Here is a 15486-nt window from a genome sequence, read left to right on the forward strand (position 1 = left end):
AATCCCTCTTAGCATCAGACTCTTTTCCAGTGAGTCAACTCATCGCATGAGGTGGCCAAAGTATTGGAGTTTCAGCTTTAGCATCAGTCCTTCCAATGATCACCCAGGATTGATCTCCATTAGAATGGACTGGTTGGATCTCCTTGCAGTCCAAGGGACTCTCAAGAGTCTTCTCCAGCACCACAGTTCAAAAGCATCAATTCTTCGGCGATCAGCTTTCTTCACAGTCCAACTCTCACATCCATACATGACCACTGGAAAAACCATAGCCTTGACTAGATGGACCTTGGTTGGCAAAGTAATGTCTCTGCTTTTTAACATGCTATCTAGGTTGGTCATAACTTTCCTTCCAAGGAGTAAGCATCTTTTAATTTCCTGGCTGCAATACTTGGTTTGGGATGATAAAAATCTGACATGATTTTGGGAGACTTGGGGGAGGATGTATAGAGGTTTCAATTTCAGCAAATACAAAGTCTAACAGAGTATCCACAAGATTGGACTAAACATACAACTAAACACATGGGTCTTAAGCCCAAAAGATGGTAGATTATCTGAAATACCTGGAATCTTTTTTTTTCTTTCCCAGTTTTACTGAGATATAATTGGCCTATAACACTGAATACATTCAAGGTATACAACATAATGACTTGATATATGTGTAAATCATGAAATGATCACTACAGGAATATGTATCCTCACACAGTTATAACTTTTTTCTTACGAGAACTTTAAGGACACTCTACTCTCTTAGCAACTTTCAATACGGTATTGAAATACAGAATTCAAATCATGTGGTACTGTTAACTATGGTTATCAAGCTATATAGTACATCCTTAGAACTTACTTATAACCAAAAGTTTGTACCTTGGCCAGGTTAAATCCCTGGGTTGGGAAGATCCCCTGGAGAAGGGAATAGCAACCCACTCCAGTATTCTTGACTAGAGAATCCCATGGATAGAGGAGCCTGGCAGGCTACATTCCATGGGGTTGCAAGAGTTGGACATGACTGAGTGAGTAATAATTTTTTCCCATCCCCCACCTCTGGGAACAATCTGATCTCTGTTTCTGAGTCTGGTTTCTTTAGATCACACATATAAGTAAGATCATACAATTTTTTTGGTATGCATACATACACTCATAACAAGGAATATTGTTCAGTCATAATAAAGAAGGAAACACCTGGAATCTTGAAGTCTAGGCCATTAGATAAAAGAGAAAAGGGGAAGAAAATTCCCCCAAAATCAAGATTAAGCAAGTTTTCTTTTTCATCTGGCTTTATATTTGGTAGGTGAGAATACCAAATACTTTTGGTCGGTAGCTTTAATTAGAGTCACCATCAACCAGGAGCTTTACCTCAACAATTTAAACTTAATCTTCACAACCATCGCCAGCCTGTGGGTCTCACTGCATCATTCCCATTGTGGAGAGAGGACTGGGCTGGATCCACAAGGTGAGGATGTAGAGACTCAGGGAGACAGGAAAATCTGCCCAAGTTCTCCTATGTTACTATGAGGCAAAGACAGAATATAGACTCCTTTGAGGAGCCAAAAATAACCCGCAACTGCTTTCTAAACTGCTGAGAGAACCATCATTGAAGCAAATGCATGACACTGCTCTCCTGGCATGCTGTGCTTACTCCTTTAATATTCTCCTAATTGGGCTCCAAAATCACTGCAAATGGTGACTGTAGCCATGAAATTAAAAGATGCTTGCTCTTTGGAAGAAAAACTATGACCAACCTAGACAGCATATTAAAAAGCAGAGACATTACTTTGCCAACAAAGGCCCATCTAGTCAAAGCTATGGTTTTTCCAGTAGTCATGTATGGATGTGAGAGTTGGACTATAAAGAAAGTTGAGCACCAAAGAATTGATGCTTTTGAACTGTGGTGCTGCAGAAGACTCTTGAGAGTGCCTTGGACTGCAAGGAGATCCAACCAGTCCATCCTAAAGGAAATCAGTCCTGAATATTCATTGGAAGGACTGATGCTGAAGCTGAAACTCCAATACTTTGGCCACCTGATGTGAAGAACCATCTCATTGGAAAAGACTCTGATGCTGGGAAAGATTGAAGGTGGGAGGAGAAGGGGACGACAGAGGATGAGATGGTTGGATGGCATCACTGACGCAATGGACATGAGTTTGAGTAGGCTCTGGGAGTTGGTGATGGACAGGGAAGCCTAGCATTCTGCAGTCCATGGGGTTGCAAAGAGTCAGACATGACTGAGCATCTGAACTGAACTGAATGACCACTATGCCAGGAGATGCCTTATCAAGTCACACGGGACAAACTGTGTGGTTGAGCTCAGGAAGACCCCTTCCCAGTGAGTGCTGCAGTCTTTGGAGCAATCTGAAAGAAGTATCTTATCACCGGTGATATTATTTTCTAAGGATTTTTGTAACAAAGCTATCATAAACTGGGTGACTTCAAACAGTCTAATTTTCTCACAATTACTGAAGCCTCTTCCCTACCACTGACCCTACCCATCTCCTCCATTTGGCTGTTCCTCAGTTGCATCCTTTATAATAAATGGGTAAATATTAAACAAGTATTTTTCTGAGTGCTAGGAGTCATTTTAGCAAATTAGCAAGCCCAAGAAGGTGGTCAGAAGCACCAGAGGTTCAGGCTTGGGACTGGCATCTGAAATGGGGGCCTTGTGGGAGGACTGAGCCCTTAGCTTATCTGATGCCAACTCCAGATGGACAGAGTTGGAACTGAGTTGAACCGTATGATCCCGGGTAGTCAGAGAATTGGCTGGTGTGGGGGAATAAAACATAAATATACACATCTAGTGTCAGAAGCGTCTGCAGGCAGAGTACAGAGAAAATACAGTAGTTTTCCTTCTACAGCTCTGAAACAGCATGCAGCACATTCATACGAGTGAGCACTGAGGTTCTGAAAGATACTAAACCTTGCAGAGATTGCTTTTCTAGAAAGGTTTCATGAAATGTCAGGACAAGTGGACCCCAAGCTTGTGAGGACAAGAAAATGTGGTGTGTTCTAAAGCGGTTTGGTCCCAAAGAAAGAGATGGCAGAAGATGGAGTGCTCTTTTACCTAGGAGAAAAAAAAAGAGACCTGATGTCGGTTTTTTTTTTGTTTTTAATTTCATTATCTAGGACTGAGCGACTGAACTGAACCGAAGTGAACTAGGATTCAAAATCAAGGTTTACAGCAAGTAGGATTTCTGTAGCTCTGGAAATAAGCAGTCTCTTTGGAACAGGGAGGGGAATGAAGAGTCCCAGCACAAACGTAAGCACAGGTGAGGGACTGAAGGCAAGCAGGGTGGTGGGCATGAGTGTTCGCTACAGGGAACAGGGATGAGGGCAGAGTCTGCACCTCATCTTTCTCCTCCCACCAAATGATCACAACAGGAGCGTTTACAAAGAAACCTTTCATAAATCATAAAAAGTACAACCTGCTTTAAACTGCTGTAGAATGCTCTCAAGAGTAGCTTCTTTGTCTATTCAACTGGGATATTCCAAATAAGAAAACGTATTGACAGGGTGTCTGTCACAACAGGGAAGAAAAAAGCCACCCCCACCCTGGCTAGTGCTGATGAAGGCAGCTGACACACTTAGGCAGAAAATGTGGCCACAAAATTCCAAGCCACATCCTTGTCTTCTGACTGAGAGGGGAAACCTAATGGATTTAGCATCCATCAGGGAATAAATTTTCTGGAAGCCTTTCACTTCTTTAAAGGACTGACTTCCTTTCTCATCTCTACCTACGTTACAGAAAACAAATCAAGCTGCCTCAAAGAGCAGAGTTTTATCAGACAAATGCTCAATGATTTGTACTAGTCTTCATAAATGCTACCATCTGTTCTGAAAATTTAGAAAAAGCCCTGAAATATCTTTGAATAACTGAAGATCATGATGACATTTCATCCCATAGCTATCATTTCAGTAATATCTACTATGTGTAATTCACATACATAATCTATTTAATCCTCCCCCAAACACGAGAGACAGCTTTGGCTTCTCTCATTTTCCAGATAAGGAAAACGAAGCAGAAAGAAATGATGCAGTCGCCCAAGGACATGAAGCAACAGAAGCTGAGGAAAAACCGAACCCTAGCTGTGTCTCAAAAGTCGAATGTCCTCCCGTAATGCCACTCCGACTCTGGCTGCTCTATTACTCCTTCATTAAAATAGGTCAAATTAAGACATGTCAGCAGCAAGATGCAGAGCTCCAGCTATATTTATACTTGTTAGGTGTTTGAAAATGCAGAGGTGAGGCAGTGTGATACTCGCTGTGATTCAGGAAGTAAGATGAGCACTGCCCCAGAGTGAAGAGACAGGAGATCTCTCCACCTGTGTGACCTTGGAGGAGCCACCTAAACTTTGGACCTCTGCTTTCTCACCTTGAACCTGAGAAGACTGATTTTCAGTCTTACCTGATTTTCATAATGCCTTTTAGATCTAACAATCTCTTTTACATGCCCTCGAATCCACTAGGTTAACTGAACCAGGTCACTTGTAAATAAGTACGTGGTACCTATCTCAGTGTACACAGAGCCTTAATGTAAAATTTCAAAACCAAGGAAACTTGTCCTTTGCAAAACTATCACTGAGATCAAAACCAGTAAGTTTATTTTAAACTTCCAATATAAAGATTTTACCTTTGTTCTATTTTTAACCCTTTTTTTACTCCACTTTTGCTTCTACAAGAATGAAGACAACAGCCAGACTGTTTCCTAATGATCTGGTTTATGTGTATGGGTCTTAAGGTAATTTACTCTCCCTCATTGTAGAAAGGTAATAAACTTCATTATGGAAATTAATTACTAAATACAACAGATATTGTGAACGAACACTGGTAAAATTAAGAGGACCAACGTGATATATTTAGATGTGAAAATACAGCCTCTTTTTGAAGATAAAAATATTGAACCTGCATTTTCCTGTGATGAAATCTACCATGACTGCCTACTAACTCGTGCAAGGACATGTGTGGTCAAAGGGATACAGGGACAGGGCTCAGACTGCAGCTCTTCTGAGAAGAGCAGGCTGACCTCACCCTCACCGTGCCTGGATAAAGCGAGAGGTACTAATACCTAGTGACAGAAGTGCAGTGATGGTGAAATGAGGTGATACATGTAATCAAAGCAGGCACTCAACTCAACGTTAGTTCCTTTCTTCCCTTTCGCCACTTTGGCTGGGAAAAAACGTAGATGATGACCACTGCATGAAAAGGTCCACCAAGAGCTAAAAATCTATTTACCTCCTTATTATTTATCAAAGCTCAATGATATCTTTAGTTGGAAAAAAAAATTAAGTCTGAATTATATCAACTACATTTGTAAAGTCTTTTAGAGAGATTATAATTGGAATATGATCATCAATCCCCAAATCACACTAAGTTAAATTTGGGACTTAACACTTGCAATTAAATGTATGTAATAAATAGTACTTTAGGATATATTTCACATTAGCAACCTGTGATGATTGTGTATAATGGCCTAATTTTTCCAGATGAAATCTCAGAATATCTGCATATCTGAGATGAACCCTCTGATGCTCCCTGCACTGTGAGTAATTTGTTCCCCAGTCTTGCACACTAACAATTATTAAAGGTGCAAAAGATTTATATGGTAATTACGACTTAGGCAAATATCTTCAAACATTTGCAGGTTTTTTTGGAGTTAAGTGTTAGAAGGTATTGAGGAAAGGAAAGGGTATGTTTTTTCTACTGATTTATACAAATATGCAGCTGTACCAGGGGAGCATGCTACTCTCAACCCAAATAATGGTATTTATAAAACACTTCTTTCCATGGTAGCAAAGCTCTTTGTTTGCCCCTGCAGAGTGGGAAGCAGCAGAGAGGTGTGATATGCAGTCAGCATCCCTAAGAACCCACGAGATGGGACAGTGAACATCTCCCACCTCCACACTGGGTGTTAGAAGAGCACTTCTCACAGTGTGCCCTGAGAAGACAGGCAATTACATCCCAGGAGCAGAGAATGGTTCCTGCAACTTGAAAAGTACACAATTCTTTGTGGACTAGCATCATAAGCCTCTGCTTCATCAGGTTTTCAGAGCAGACAGAACTAAGAGATTGCTGTGGGGAGGGTCTTATAGTGGGACTTTTCCATGGAGGCCTTATCTGTGGAGGAATTGCTGGGTAAGCACCTGAGATACCCTGAGGCAGGGCTGCAGACCACTGGGAAGAGGAGAGTGACATTTCCTGAGCCCTTACAAAGTTCCAGGCACTGTGCCAAGTGCTCTTCACTGTGACACGTTTCAAAGAGATCTTAGTCTCAGCACCAAGTGGACTTGTCCGACCACCCCCTGAGGGGTTCAGGGGACTCCATCCTAAGCTGAAAAGATTTGACAGGTTTTCCCCATCTACTTCCTGCTTCCAGGTAAAAGAGCCAAAAATGATAAAGTCAAATGGCCTTTTGATTCCAGCAGACAGTGATACGCTTGAAATAGGAGCTCTGGCTGGGGAACAAACAGCCATATTGTATTAATTTTCCACTGTGTAACAAGATTCCATAAAGTTAGTGACTTCAAGCCACAGATTTATGACCTCACAGTTTCTGCAGGTTAGACGTCCAGGCACAACTTAATTGAGGCCTCTGTTCAGGGTCTCACAAGGCAACATTCAATTCAAGGTATTGGCAGGCTGCCTTGTTTATCGGGAAACATCAGTGGGGATGAGTCTGCTCCCCGGCTCCCTCAGGTTGCTGATAAAATTTCACTTCTCTGTGGTAGTTTTGACTGATGGCCCTGGCTTCTTACTGGCTGTTGGCCAGTGGCTACCCTTAGATCCTAGAGGCCACCCCTGACACTCAGCCCCCTCCTAAGACAGTCACAACATGGCAGCTTGCTTCTCATAGACCAGTAGGAGAATCCCTCTCACTCTAGTCTGCTAAGAAAATTTTATATAATGTGATCTTGGGAGTAACAGCCCAAGGTTTCCCCATATAATGGAACCTAATCAAGGGAGTGGTGAGTGGTAATCCCATTATGTTTGCCATATTCTATTAGAAGAAAGTCATCAAGATCCCACCTATACTCAAAAAGAAGAGATTACCCAGGATGAAATCATTAGGGGCCACTCTAAAGTGTGGGCTTCAGAAAGTGGCTCAGAAGGTAAAGAATCCACCTGCAATGTGGAAGACCTGGATTCGATCCCTGGGTTGGAAAGATCTCCTGAAGAAGGATACAGGCTGCCTACTCCAGTATTCTGGCCTGGAGAAGTCCATGGACTGTATAGTCCATGGGCTTACAAACAGTCGGACACAACTGAGCGACTTTCACTTTCAGTTTTCTAGAGTGTATTCTACACACACGGCAAGACTGAATGTGGCTTCATATTTTGTAGCATATGACAATGAAGACAAAATGGACTAAGGAGATAGTCATAGGTGAATATGAATTCTGTTTCCTTTGCTGCAAGACTTTGGACAAATTATTTAATCTCTCTTGAAGCTTCAATTTTCTAATCTGAAAATAGGAACAAATATTATCTATATAAATATGAATGTGCTGTCAATAGCTTCAGCTATTGTTTAATAGTTTAAATAATATTCAATCTCTTAAATGTGAGATTATATGCACTTTTGTACTTTTTCTAAAGCAACTGTGAACTGTGAAATGTATTAATTGCACATGACACCAAGTGGGTATTATATATACAGAGTAACAGGCTCTGATTCCAGCCTGTTCAGGTCTGCAGACCATGACTCCATCTGAAAGTTTAGCTACTCCTACAGTTAAAGTTAAGTTGCTCAGTCGTGTCCAACTCTTTGCAACCCCATGGATTGTAGCCTACCACGCTCCTCCATCCATGAGATCTTCCAGGAAAGAGTACTGGAGTGGATTGCCATTATAGATGAAGCTTAAATATAATTAACATGATTTGATTCTCTCATTCAGCAAATTATGCACCTAATAAGCACTACTATGCTAGGTGCTAGGTATTATCTATCCACCTATCTATCTATACTCACACACACGCGCAAAAACAGACATATTTCTTGTCTTTGATGAGTTTATGATACAGTGGGAGAGAAAAACAACATTCATTCAATAAATAATGAAGACATTATGTGTATATTAGGGATAATAAACAGGACAAGGTCCTTACTTTTGTGGAGATTATATTCTACAGATATATGGGTGATTAGTGAATTTTTTTAAAGGTAAAATAGAGAACAATTTAAAATTGTGATAGAACATTAGAAGGGGATCTGAGAGTAATCAGGAAGGGCTATTTCAAATAGAGTGTCCAGAGAAGGACTGCATAGGGAGGTGGGGAGACAAGAAAGAACAGCTATAATAGGGGCCAGGAGAAGAGTGTTTCAGGCAGAGGAACTTCCTGTGCAAAGGCCCTGAGGCAGGAATGAGCAGAGAAGAGCTGAGGAGCAGCAACAAATCAGGAAGAGTGGACATCAACCCAGGCGTAGGGGCAGAGCAAGAGCCAAGGCCCCACAGCCAAGAAGTCTCTTCTCAGCTCGATGGGAAGCCACTGCAAGATAACAAGCAGAGGAACCACAGACATGATTAACACCTGCAATGGAATGAACTGGCTGCTATGTGGGAAATGTAAGACAGGGCAGTAAGAATGAAGGTCATCGGGATACTGAACAAATGAAAACTTATAAAGGTAAATATTCTGATAAGAACAATAAACGATAAGAACCAGCTTTTTTACTGCAATGTACCAACAACAATCCTACACTCAGAATTGAATTTTAGTTGCAGAGATAAGTCACACCTTACCAAGTAAATATAGAATAAAAGTTTAAATAGTAACAAGGGCCTTGAAAGAAAATAAAACAGGGAAATGGCTGAGAATGAAAATGTTTTAGACAAGATGGTTGGAAAAGCCACACAAATAAGGTGATATCTGAGCAGAAACTTGAGTGAAGACTTTGGGAAGACCTGGAGACAAGAAGTTCAGGCAGGAGGTCTGGCGCAATCCCAGCAATGAAGGTGCTAAGTGCGTGTAACAGCAGTGCAAAGGCTGGGGACGGTGATGTGGATGGACTAAGACAGAAATTGGTAGGATTGCAGGAAACAAAGTCAGATCATCGGATCCGCTAACCTACCATGAGGTTAGAGGATCATTTTATTCTATGTTATCCATGTTACGTTTCCATGTTATTCTGAACAGGGAACCACTGGAGAGATTTGTGGAGGGGACTTGAGTGAAGGTGTGACGACACTGGAGTGGATCTGACTCAGACAGGGGACTCAGGGACGCCTCTAGAGGAGGGATATTTAGGTGGAGGGAGGGGGGATGACTAAGATGACAGGGGTCACACACGGGGCAGGTGGGGCATTCCAGGAAGAGGAAATAGCAGTGCCAAGTAATCTTTTGTAATCTGCCCTCATGCATTTTCATTATTTTTCAGTGTCAGGATTTAGAAAAGCTAAAACTCTGGCTATGAGACGCAGTACAGACTCTTTATTGTTTAAGTGGAAGATGGATATACTCATTTGTGCACTTATTCAACAGACATGTTGAGGGCAAACAACACAGTAGGCACAATGCCAGGAGCCCTGAAAGACAAAATGATGAACATGACTTGCTTGGGTCCTGTCCTCCACAAAATACAGCAAATTCAGTGTGTACTGGAGCCAAGCATTTGAAGGCACGCATGCCAAACAATACATGTACTGATTTTCAGCTCTACTGCATAATCACTGTATTTATGCATCTTTGGAAGGAGATGACTAAGAGGGTTGCCCATAGGGAAGAAATACAATAATTTGATGTAATAGCTTTCCAGGGATTAATCCGATATTTTTAAATTAATAGAGGTAACTTTTATTTCTACAGGCAAGATTCCACAAATGAGGTTTGAAATTATTATTAAGAAGTTCTGAATAGACATTTAATGACTCTGACTTAATGTCCCAACCTCAGGCATGTGGAGAACCCTAGAATGTATAGCACTCACAGGAAAAGCACTTCTCCAGAGAACCAAATCTCGATGGGGCATGATGTTTTTCATGTTTCAACTGCTTTTAATCTACACATCTTGAAAGTTTGTACAGCATGATGACATCAGGGTCAGAATAACCTTTCAGTGCAAACTAAAAAGGTCTTCTGTCATCACCACTCTGCTAAGGCTGGGAAGGAAACAGGCAATCCTGCATGCCTACTGTTCTACGTCATGGGAAGTTCTCCACTATAGCGCCAGAAAATGGATTTGCAGAAAGCTGAGAAAAAATGGACATCAAATCAAAGATATCCTCATCCAAAATCAAGAGTCTATTTGTCTTGAAAAAAGCAACCGTCAGTACACATTAACCAGGAAACTAAATGTCAAACACATATCAAAGTAGAATACAGAGTTTGAATGGTGAACTATCTAGTCCTGTGCTGACCATTATTGAACCACTGGACACACTGGGCTACTGAGCTTTGATATGTCGTTCAGTCGCTCAGTTGTGTCTGACTCTTTTGCAACCCCATGGACTGCAGCACACCAGGCTTCCCTGTCCTTCAGCATCTCCTGGAGCTTGCTCAATCTCATGTCCATTGAGTCGGTGATGCCATCCAGCCATCTGGTCCTCTGTTGTCCCCTTCTCCTTTTGCCTTCAATCTTTCCCAGTATCAGGGTCTTTTATAATAAGTTGGCTCTTCACATCAGGTGGCCAAAGTATTGAAGCTTCAGCTTCAGCATCAGTCCTTCCAATGAACACCCAGGACTGATCTCCTTTAGGATGGACTGGTTGGATCTCCTTGCAGTCCAAGGGACTCTCAAGAGTCTTCTCCAACACCACAGTTCAAAAGCATCAGTTCTTTGGTGCTCAGTCTTCTTTACTGTCCAACTCTAACATCCATATATGACTCCTGGAAAAACCCCCATAGTTTTGACTCTATGGACTTTTGTCAGCAAAGTAATGTCTCTGCTTTTTAATATGCTGCCTAAGCTGGTCATAGCTTTTCTTCCAAGGAGCAAGTGTCTTTTCATTTCATGGCTGAAGTCACCATCTGCAGTGATTTTGGAGCCCAAGAAAATAAAGTCTCTCACTGTTTCTGCTGTTTCCGCTATTTGCCATGAAGTGATGGATTGGATGCCATGATCTTAGGTTTTTGAATGTTGAGTTTTAAGCCAACTTTTACACTCTCCTCTTTCACCTTCCTCAAGAGGCTCTTTAGTTCCCCTTCACTTTCTTCCATAAGGGTGGTATCATCTGCATATCTGAGATTATTGATATTTCTCCTGGCAATCTTCATTCCAGCTTATGCTTCATCCAGCCTGGCATTTCGCATGATACATGCTGCATATAAGTTAAACAAGCAGGGTGACAGAATATAGCCTTGACATATGCCTTTCTCGATTTTGAACCAGTCCATTGTTCCATATCTGGTTCTATCTGTTGCTTCCTGACCTGCATACAGGTTTCTCAGGAGATAGGTAATGTGGTCTGATATCCCCATCTCTTTACGAATTTTCCAATGTTTGTTGTGATCCACACATTCAAAGGCATTAGTGTACTCAATGAAGCAGAAGATGTTTTTCTGGAACTCTCTTGCTTTTTCTATGATCCAATGGATGTTGGCAATTTGACACATGGCTAGTCCAAAAGGAGGGGCTTCTCAGTTGGCTCAGTGGTTGAGAATCTACCTGCCAATGCAGGAGACGCAAGAGACATGGGTTCGATCCCTGGGTTGGGAAGATCCCCTGGAGAAGGAAATGACAACCCATTCCAGTATTCTTGCCTGAAGAATACCCATGGATAGAAGAGTCTGGTGGGCTACAGTCCATGGGGTCACAAACAGTTGGACACAACTGAGTGACTGAGCACACAACTAAGGACTGTCCAAAAGGACATGTTCAGTGTGTATAAAACATACACCAAATTTCAAAACTCAGTATAAAAATAAGTAAAATTTTCCAATGATTTTTAATACTGGTTAAAATTTAGGATATGCCAGATTAAATATCATTAAAATCAATTTTACCTTTCCTTTTTACTTTTTTAATATGACTACTTAAAAAAATATGACTACTAGAAAGTGCAATTACACATGTGACTTGCATCTTATTTTTATTGGACATTGCTGATTTACCATGCCTGCCACAGGTATCAGAATACTCACATAAGAAAACAGATTTATATCTTCTCTGATGATCTATATGCTTAGGTATCATGAGAATAGGGCCTCACAGTCAGTAGACATACACAGGACTTTTTGAGTTCAAATTACTTCTTATCTAAGCAGGTTGGGAATCTGTACTGGTTTACACTGTTCCTGTCAGAGTAATTTCACAGTCCAAGCTGGAAGACTTCACAGCTCTCTGTTCTGTCCTTTAAGCACTGCAGACCTGTGACCCTACTCGCTTGTTCTTACCTCATCAGTTAGCCAGATTTCCAGAAGCAGTTAGCTGTGAAGGCCTCTGGGAAGCTCCTCAGAGTATATGTACTTTGTGCTATTAAGACTGTGAGTCTCAGAGGGTTGGGGCCCAAATGTGGTTCTGTTTTCTAACCCTACTACATCAAGAATTGCATAGGTCTCTGTAAAAAAGTAAATGCATTTGATAAACTTGATGGTTATATGAGTAGAGCTGATGGTCTGGGGAAAGGAGTTTTTCTTTCTCCCCTTTGTATTACAGCAGTTTTTATCACATTAGCCATTGGCTCTCAGCTGTGCTCCATGATTCATTTGCTCAAATATTCCAGTATCACGGGCTGCCTGGAACAGAGCTGGGTGCTGGGGATATGGGCAGGGAAGGGTGGGGGCGAGAGGTAGGAATAAGGCAGACAGAGTGTTGTCCTTACCGGGGAGGACAAACCAAGGCACACATATGCCACACAGTCACAGTAAATGTGGCATGTGTCACCAGGGAAAAGCAGTGGGGATCATGACAGCGTAATTGGCCTGGGAAGCTAATGTAGTCAGATGTCCAGGAAGACTTCTAAATGACCCTCTTGCTAAACCTGAGGGGCCTGTTTGCCTGGTAAGGTGGAGGAGAAAGGGGAGGCTGATTATGTAGGGAGGGCCCTTTAAGCTAGGTTAAAAAAAAAAAAAAATAGGTAAAGCACACAAAAAGTCAGACCTGACAGAGTAGGAAAACAAAAACAAACTCCTAAAGGCAGAGAAGAGCCATCAAAGGCTTTTATGCAAGACAATGACATGCACAGATCTGCCTTTTAAAATATCACTCTGGAAGTGGTCAAGAGCAGATGGGGGGCCTACACAGAGCGCAGCTACAGATGCACAACAAGTAACCCACTCTCTTCAGTCATCGTGTCAGCAGGAACTAAGTTTCGAGTCTGTAACAGATGTGTATGCCCATAACCACAAGATCTGGAAGCCAGAATGCATTCTAGAGTATGAATCTAATACAAGATACTCTCAAAATACCCTTAAAGCATTAATTTCCACAGATGGGCCTGTGCAGGTAAACCTGTTACTTTGCATAAGCCTCTATCCTCACCCCAGCTAATCGTTCTTATTCAAGACCAGAAGCCACATGGGATCCAGTAACCCAATTTCTGGGGTCACAGAGAGGCTGAGTGATCAAAGCGTTCATTCAACAGCACAAGTCTGGGAATGTTCTGCTGTTCTGTGCCCAAGGACCTGGGGACTTCTGGTGGTGGCTTCATTCTTGTGTCCTCTTTGCAAGGACACTGGGTCTGAACAAGAGTACTAGATCAGCCCCCTTGTCCAGGAGCTCCAGCTAAGGTCTGCTCTCAGGGCAAGAAATTCATGGAGGAACTTAGTCATATCTCTTTTAAGCCAATTAAACACATTAAATTCTATAGAATTGGCGTATGGAATTTTGTTTTGTTCTGGACCCTTTTAGATGACACATATATCAACTTGTGATTGCCTGGTGATGACCTTAATTGTCCTCCTTGGTGTCAGATGTTCATTCTATTTTTAAATAGCCATAAAACCAATATGTTGGTAGATAATAAGCACATTCAAGATTTTGTTAAAAATAAACCATTTCGAAAAATTCAAATCTCCCCTAATTACCTCTTCCTGTTATCTTTTTTATTAAAGTAAAAATAAGCCTCAACCCCACAGTATGTTCCTTTTCTGTATTTCTGTCATATCCACTTTGAAACTAAAAGACCCTCTGCATCTAAACAAAGAACTCATTCTTCTCAGAAGCAAGGCTGTGCAATGGAAAGTTCCTGGGCTCAGGGAGCAGTAAGACCTGAGTTCCAACCCTGGTTATATGCCTTCTTGGGTGTGTTACTTTGGTAAAATTTCTTAAGTTCTCTGGCCTTGTTTTTTCCTGAAGAAAGTTTGGCTAGCCTACTAAATCAGTTTTCTAGGTTTGCCAGAACAAACTGCCACAAGCTATGTGGCTTAAAATGACAGAAATTTACCTTCTCACAGTTCAAAAAGCTTGAAATCAAAGTGTGAGCATGGCTGGTTCTTTCTGAGGCTCTCTGGGAGACCCCTTCCTCACCACCACCAACTCTGGTGGCTCCTGACATCACTCAATAATCTTGACCTCTGTCTTCAAAGGGCCTTCGGTCTTCTGTCTCTCTGTTTTCTCTTCTTCTTATAAGGACACCAGTTGTTGGATTTAGGGCTCACTATAACTCAAGAATGAGTTCATCTCAAGATCATTAACTGATTCTATCTCGAAATATGCTATTTTCAAATAAAGTCACATTTGGAGATTCAGGGTTGCCTTGGATTTTGAGGAACATCCTATTCAATAAAGCATACCTCCCTACACCGAATTCTACTATACCCAGGAAAACAGACTAAGGATCTGTGTTCGTGGATTTTTAGCCTCTTTCCTACAATATGAATTGTTCAACTGTGTTTGCTTTTTATATCAGAAAATTACAGAGAAGACAATGTATATAACTAGCAACATACTGAAAATGCACTAATGCTGAATAAATACTATATTTTCCCTCCTCTTGCTTATATTTAATCTTAATCCAACAACAGTAAGATCAAGTAATCTTAGCACCATTTATGTGTAAATCCTGGGAAATGAGAGAACACTTTCAGGTCCTATTCAAAGATAAAGACAAAAAACACCCTGCCCTAAACAATGACTTCAATGGTAAGACAGGGCAAGCAATTCTCATTTCAGAACTGACCTACATCACAGCTGTTTAAATACTAAGGAAAATTTGACATCTAAGAGAGTCCCTGCAACTCTGTGGAATACAGAGGGCATGACAAAGGCTCCAGGTAAAAATGAGAAACTTCATTTTTGTTATTCGTTACCTAATTTGCCAACCATCTGGTCCACTACCTGTTAAAGGCCATAGCTTTTCATTTAATTCTATATTTTCATGGCTTTTCATTTACTTCTGCATTTTTCTTTCTCAAATAATCTCATCTCTGATATAGTTTAAAAACCATTGAGAATGTTATTCCCATAATTTGTTCATCTTCAAAACACTGAAAGCTGAGTGAAAGCTGCAGACAGCAGCAAGAGGTGGTAGAGAGCCCGTCCGCACTGACTGTACTGGTCCACCCCCGCTTATTTCAAATGTTCCCTTTTCTTTTCTTTCACCCACTAGTACTCAGTATCCA

At 41.3% G+C, this 15486-nt stretch overlaps 1 protein-coding gene across 2 annotated transcripts in view; it reads right to left on the bottom strand.

Moving 5' to 3' along the window:
• Positions 1–15486, bottom strand: part of SH3GL2 (SH3 domain containing GRB2 like 2, endophilin A1) — a 218635-nt gene that overhangs the window by 23072 nt on the left and 180077 nt on the right. The gene's annotated exons all lie outside the window — the stretch shown is intronic.

Source organism: Moschus berezovskii, chromosome 7 (genome assembly GCF_049115385.1).
Source record: "Moschus berezovskii isolate FMDL1 chromosome 7, NW_MosBer_1.0, whole genome shotgun sequence".
In the NCBI taxonomy this organism is placed as follows: Eukaryota; Metazoa; Chordata; class Mammalia; order Artiodactyla; family Moschidae; genus Moschus; species Moschus berezovskii.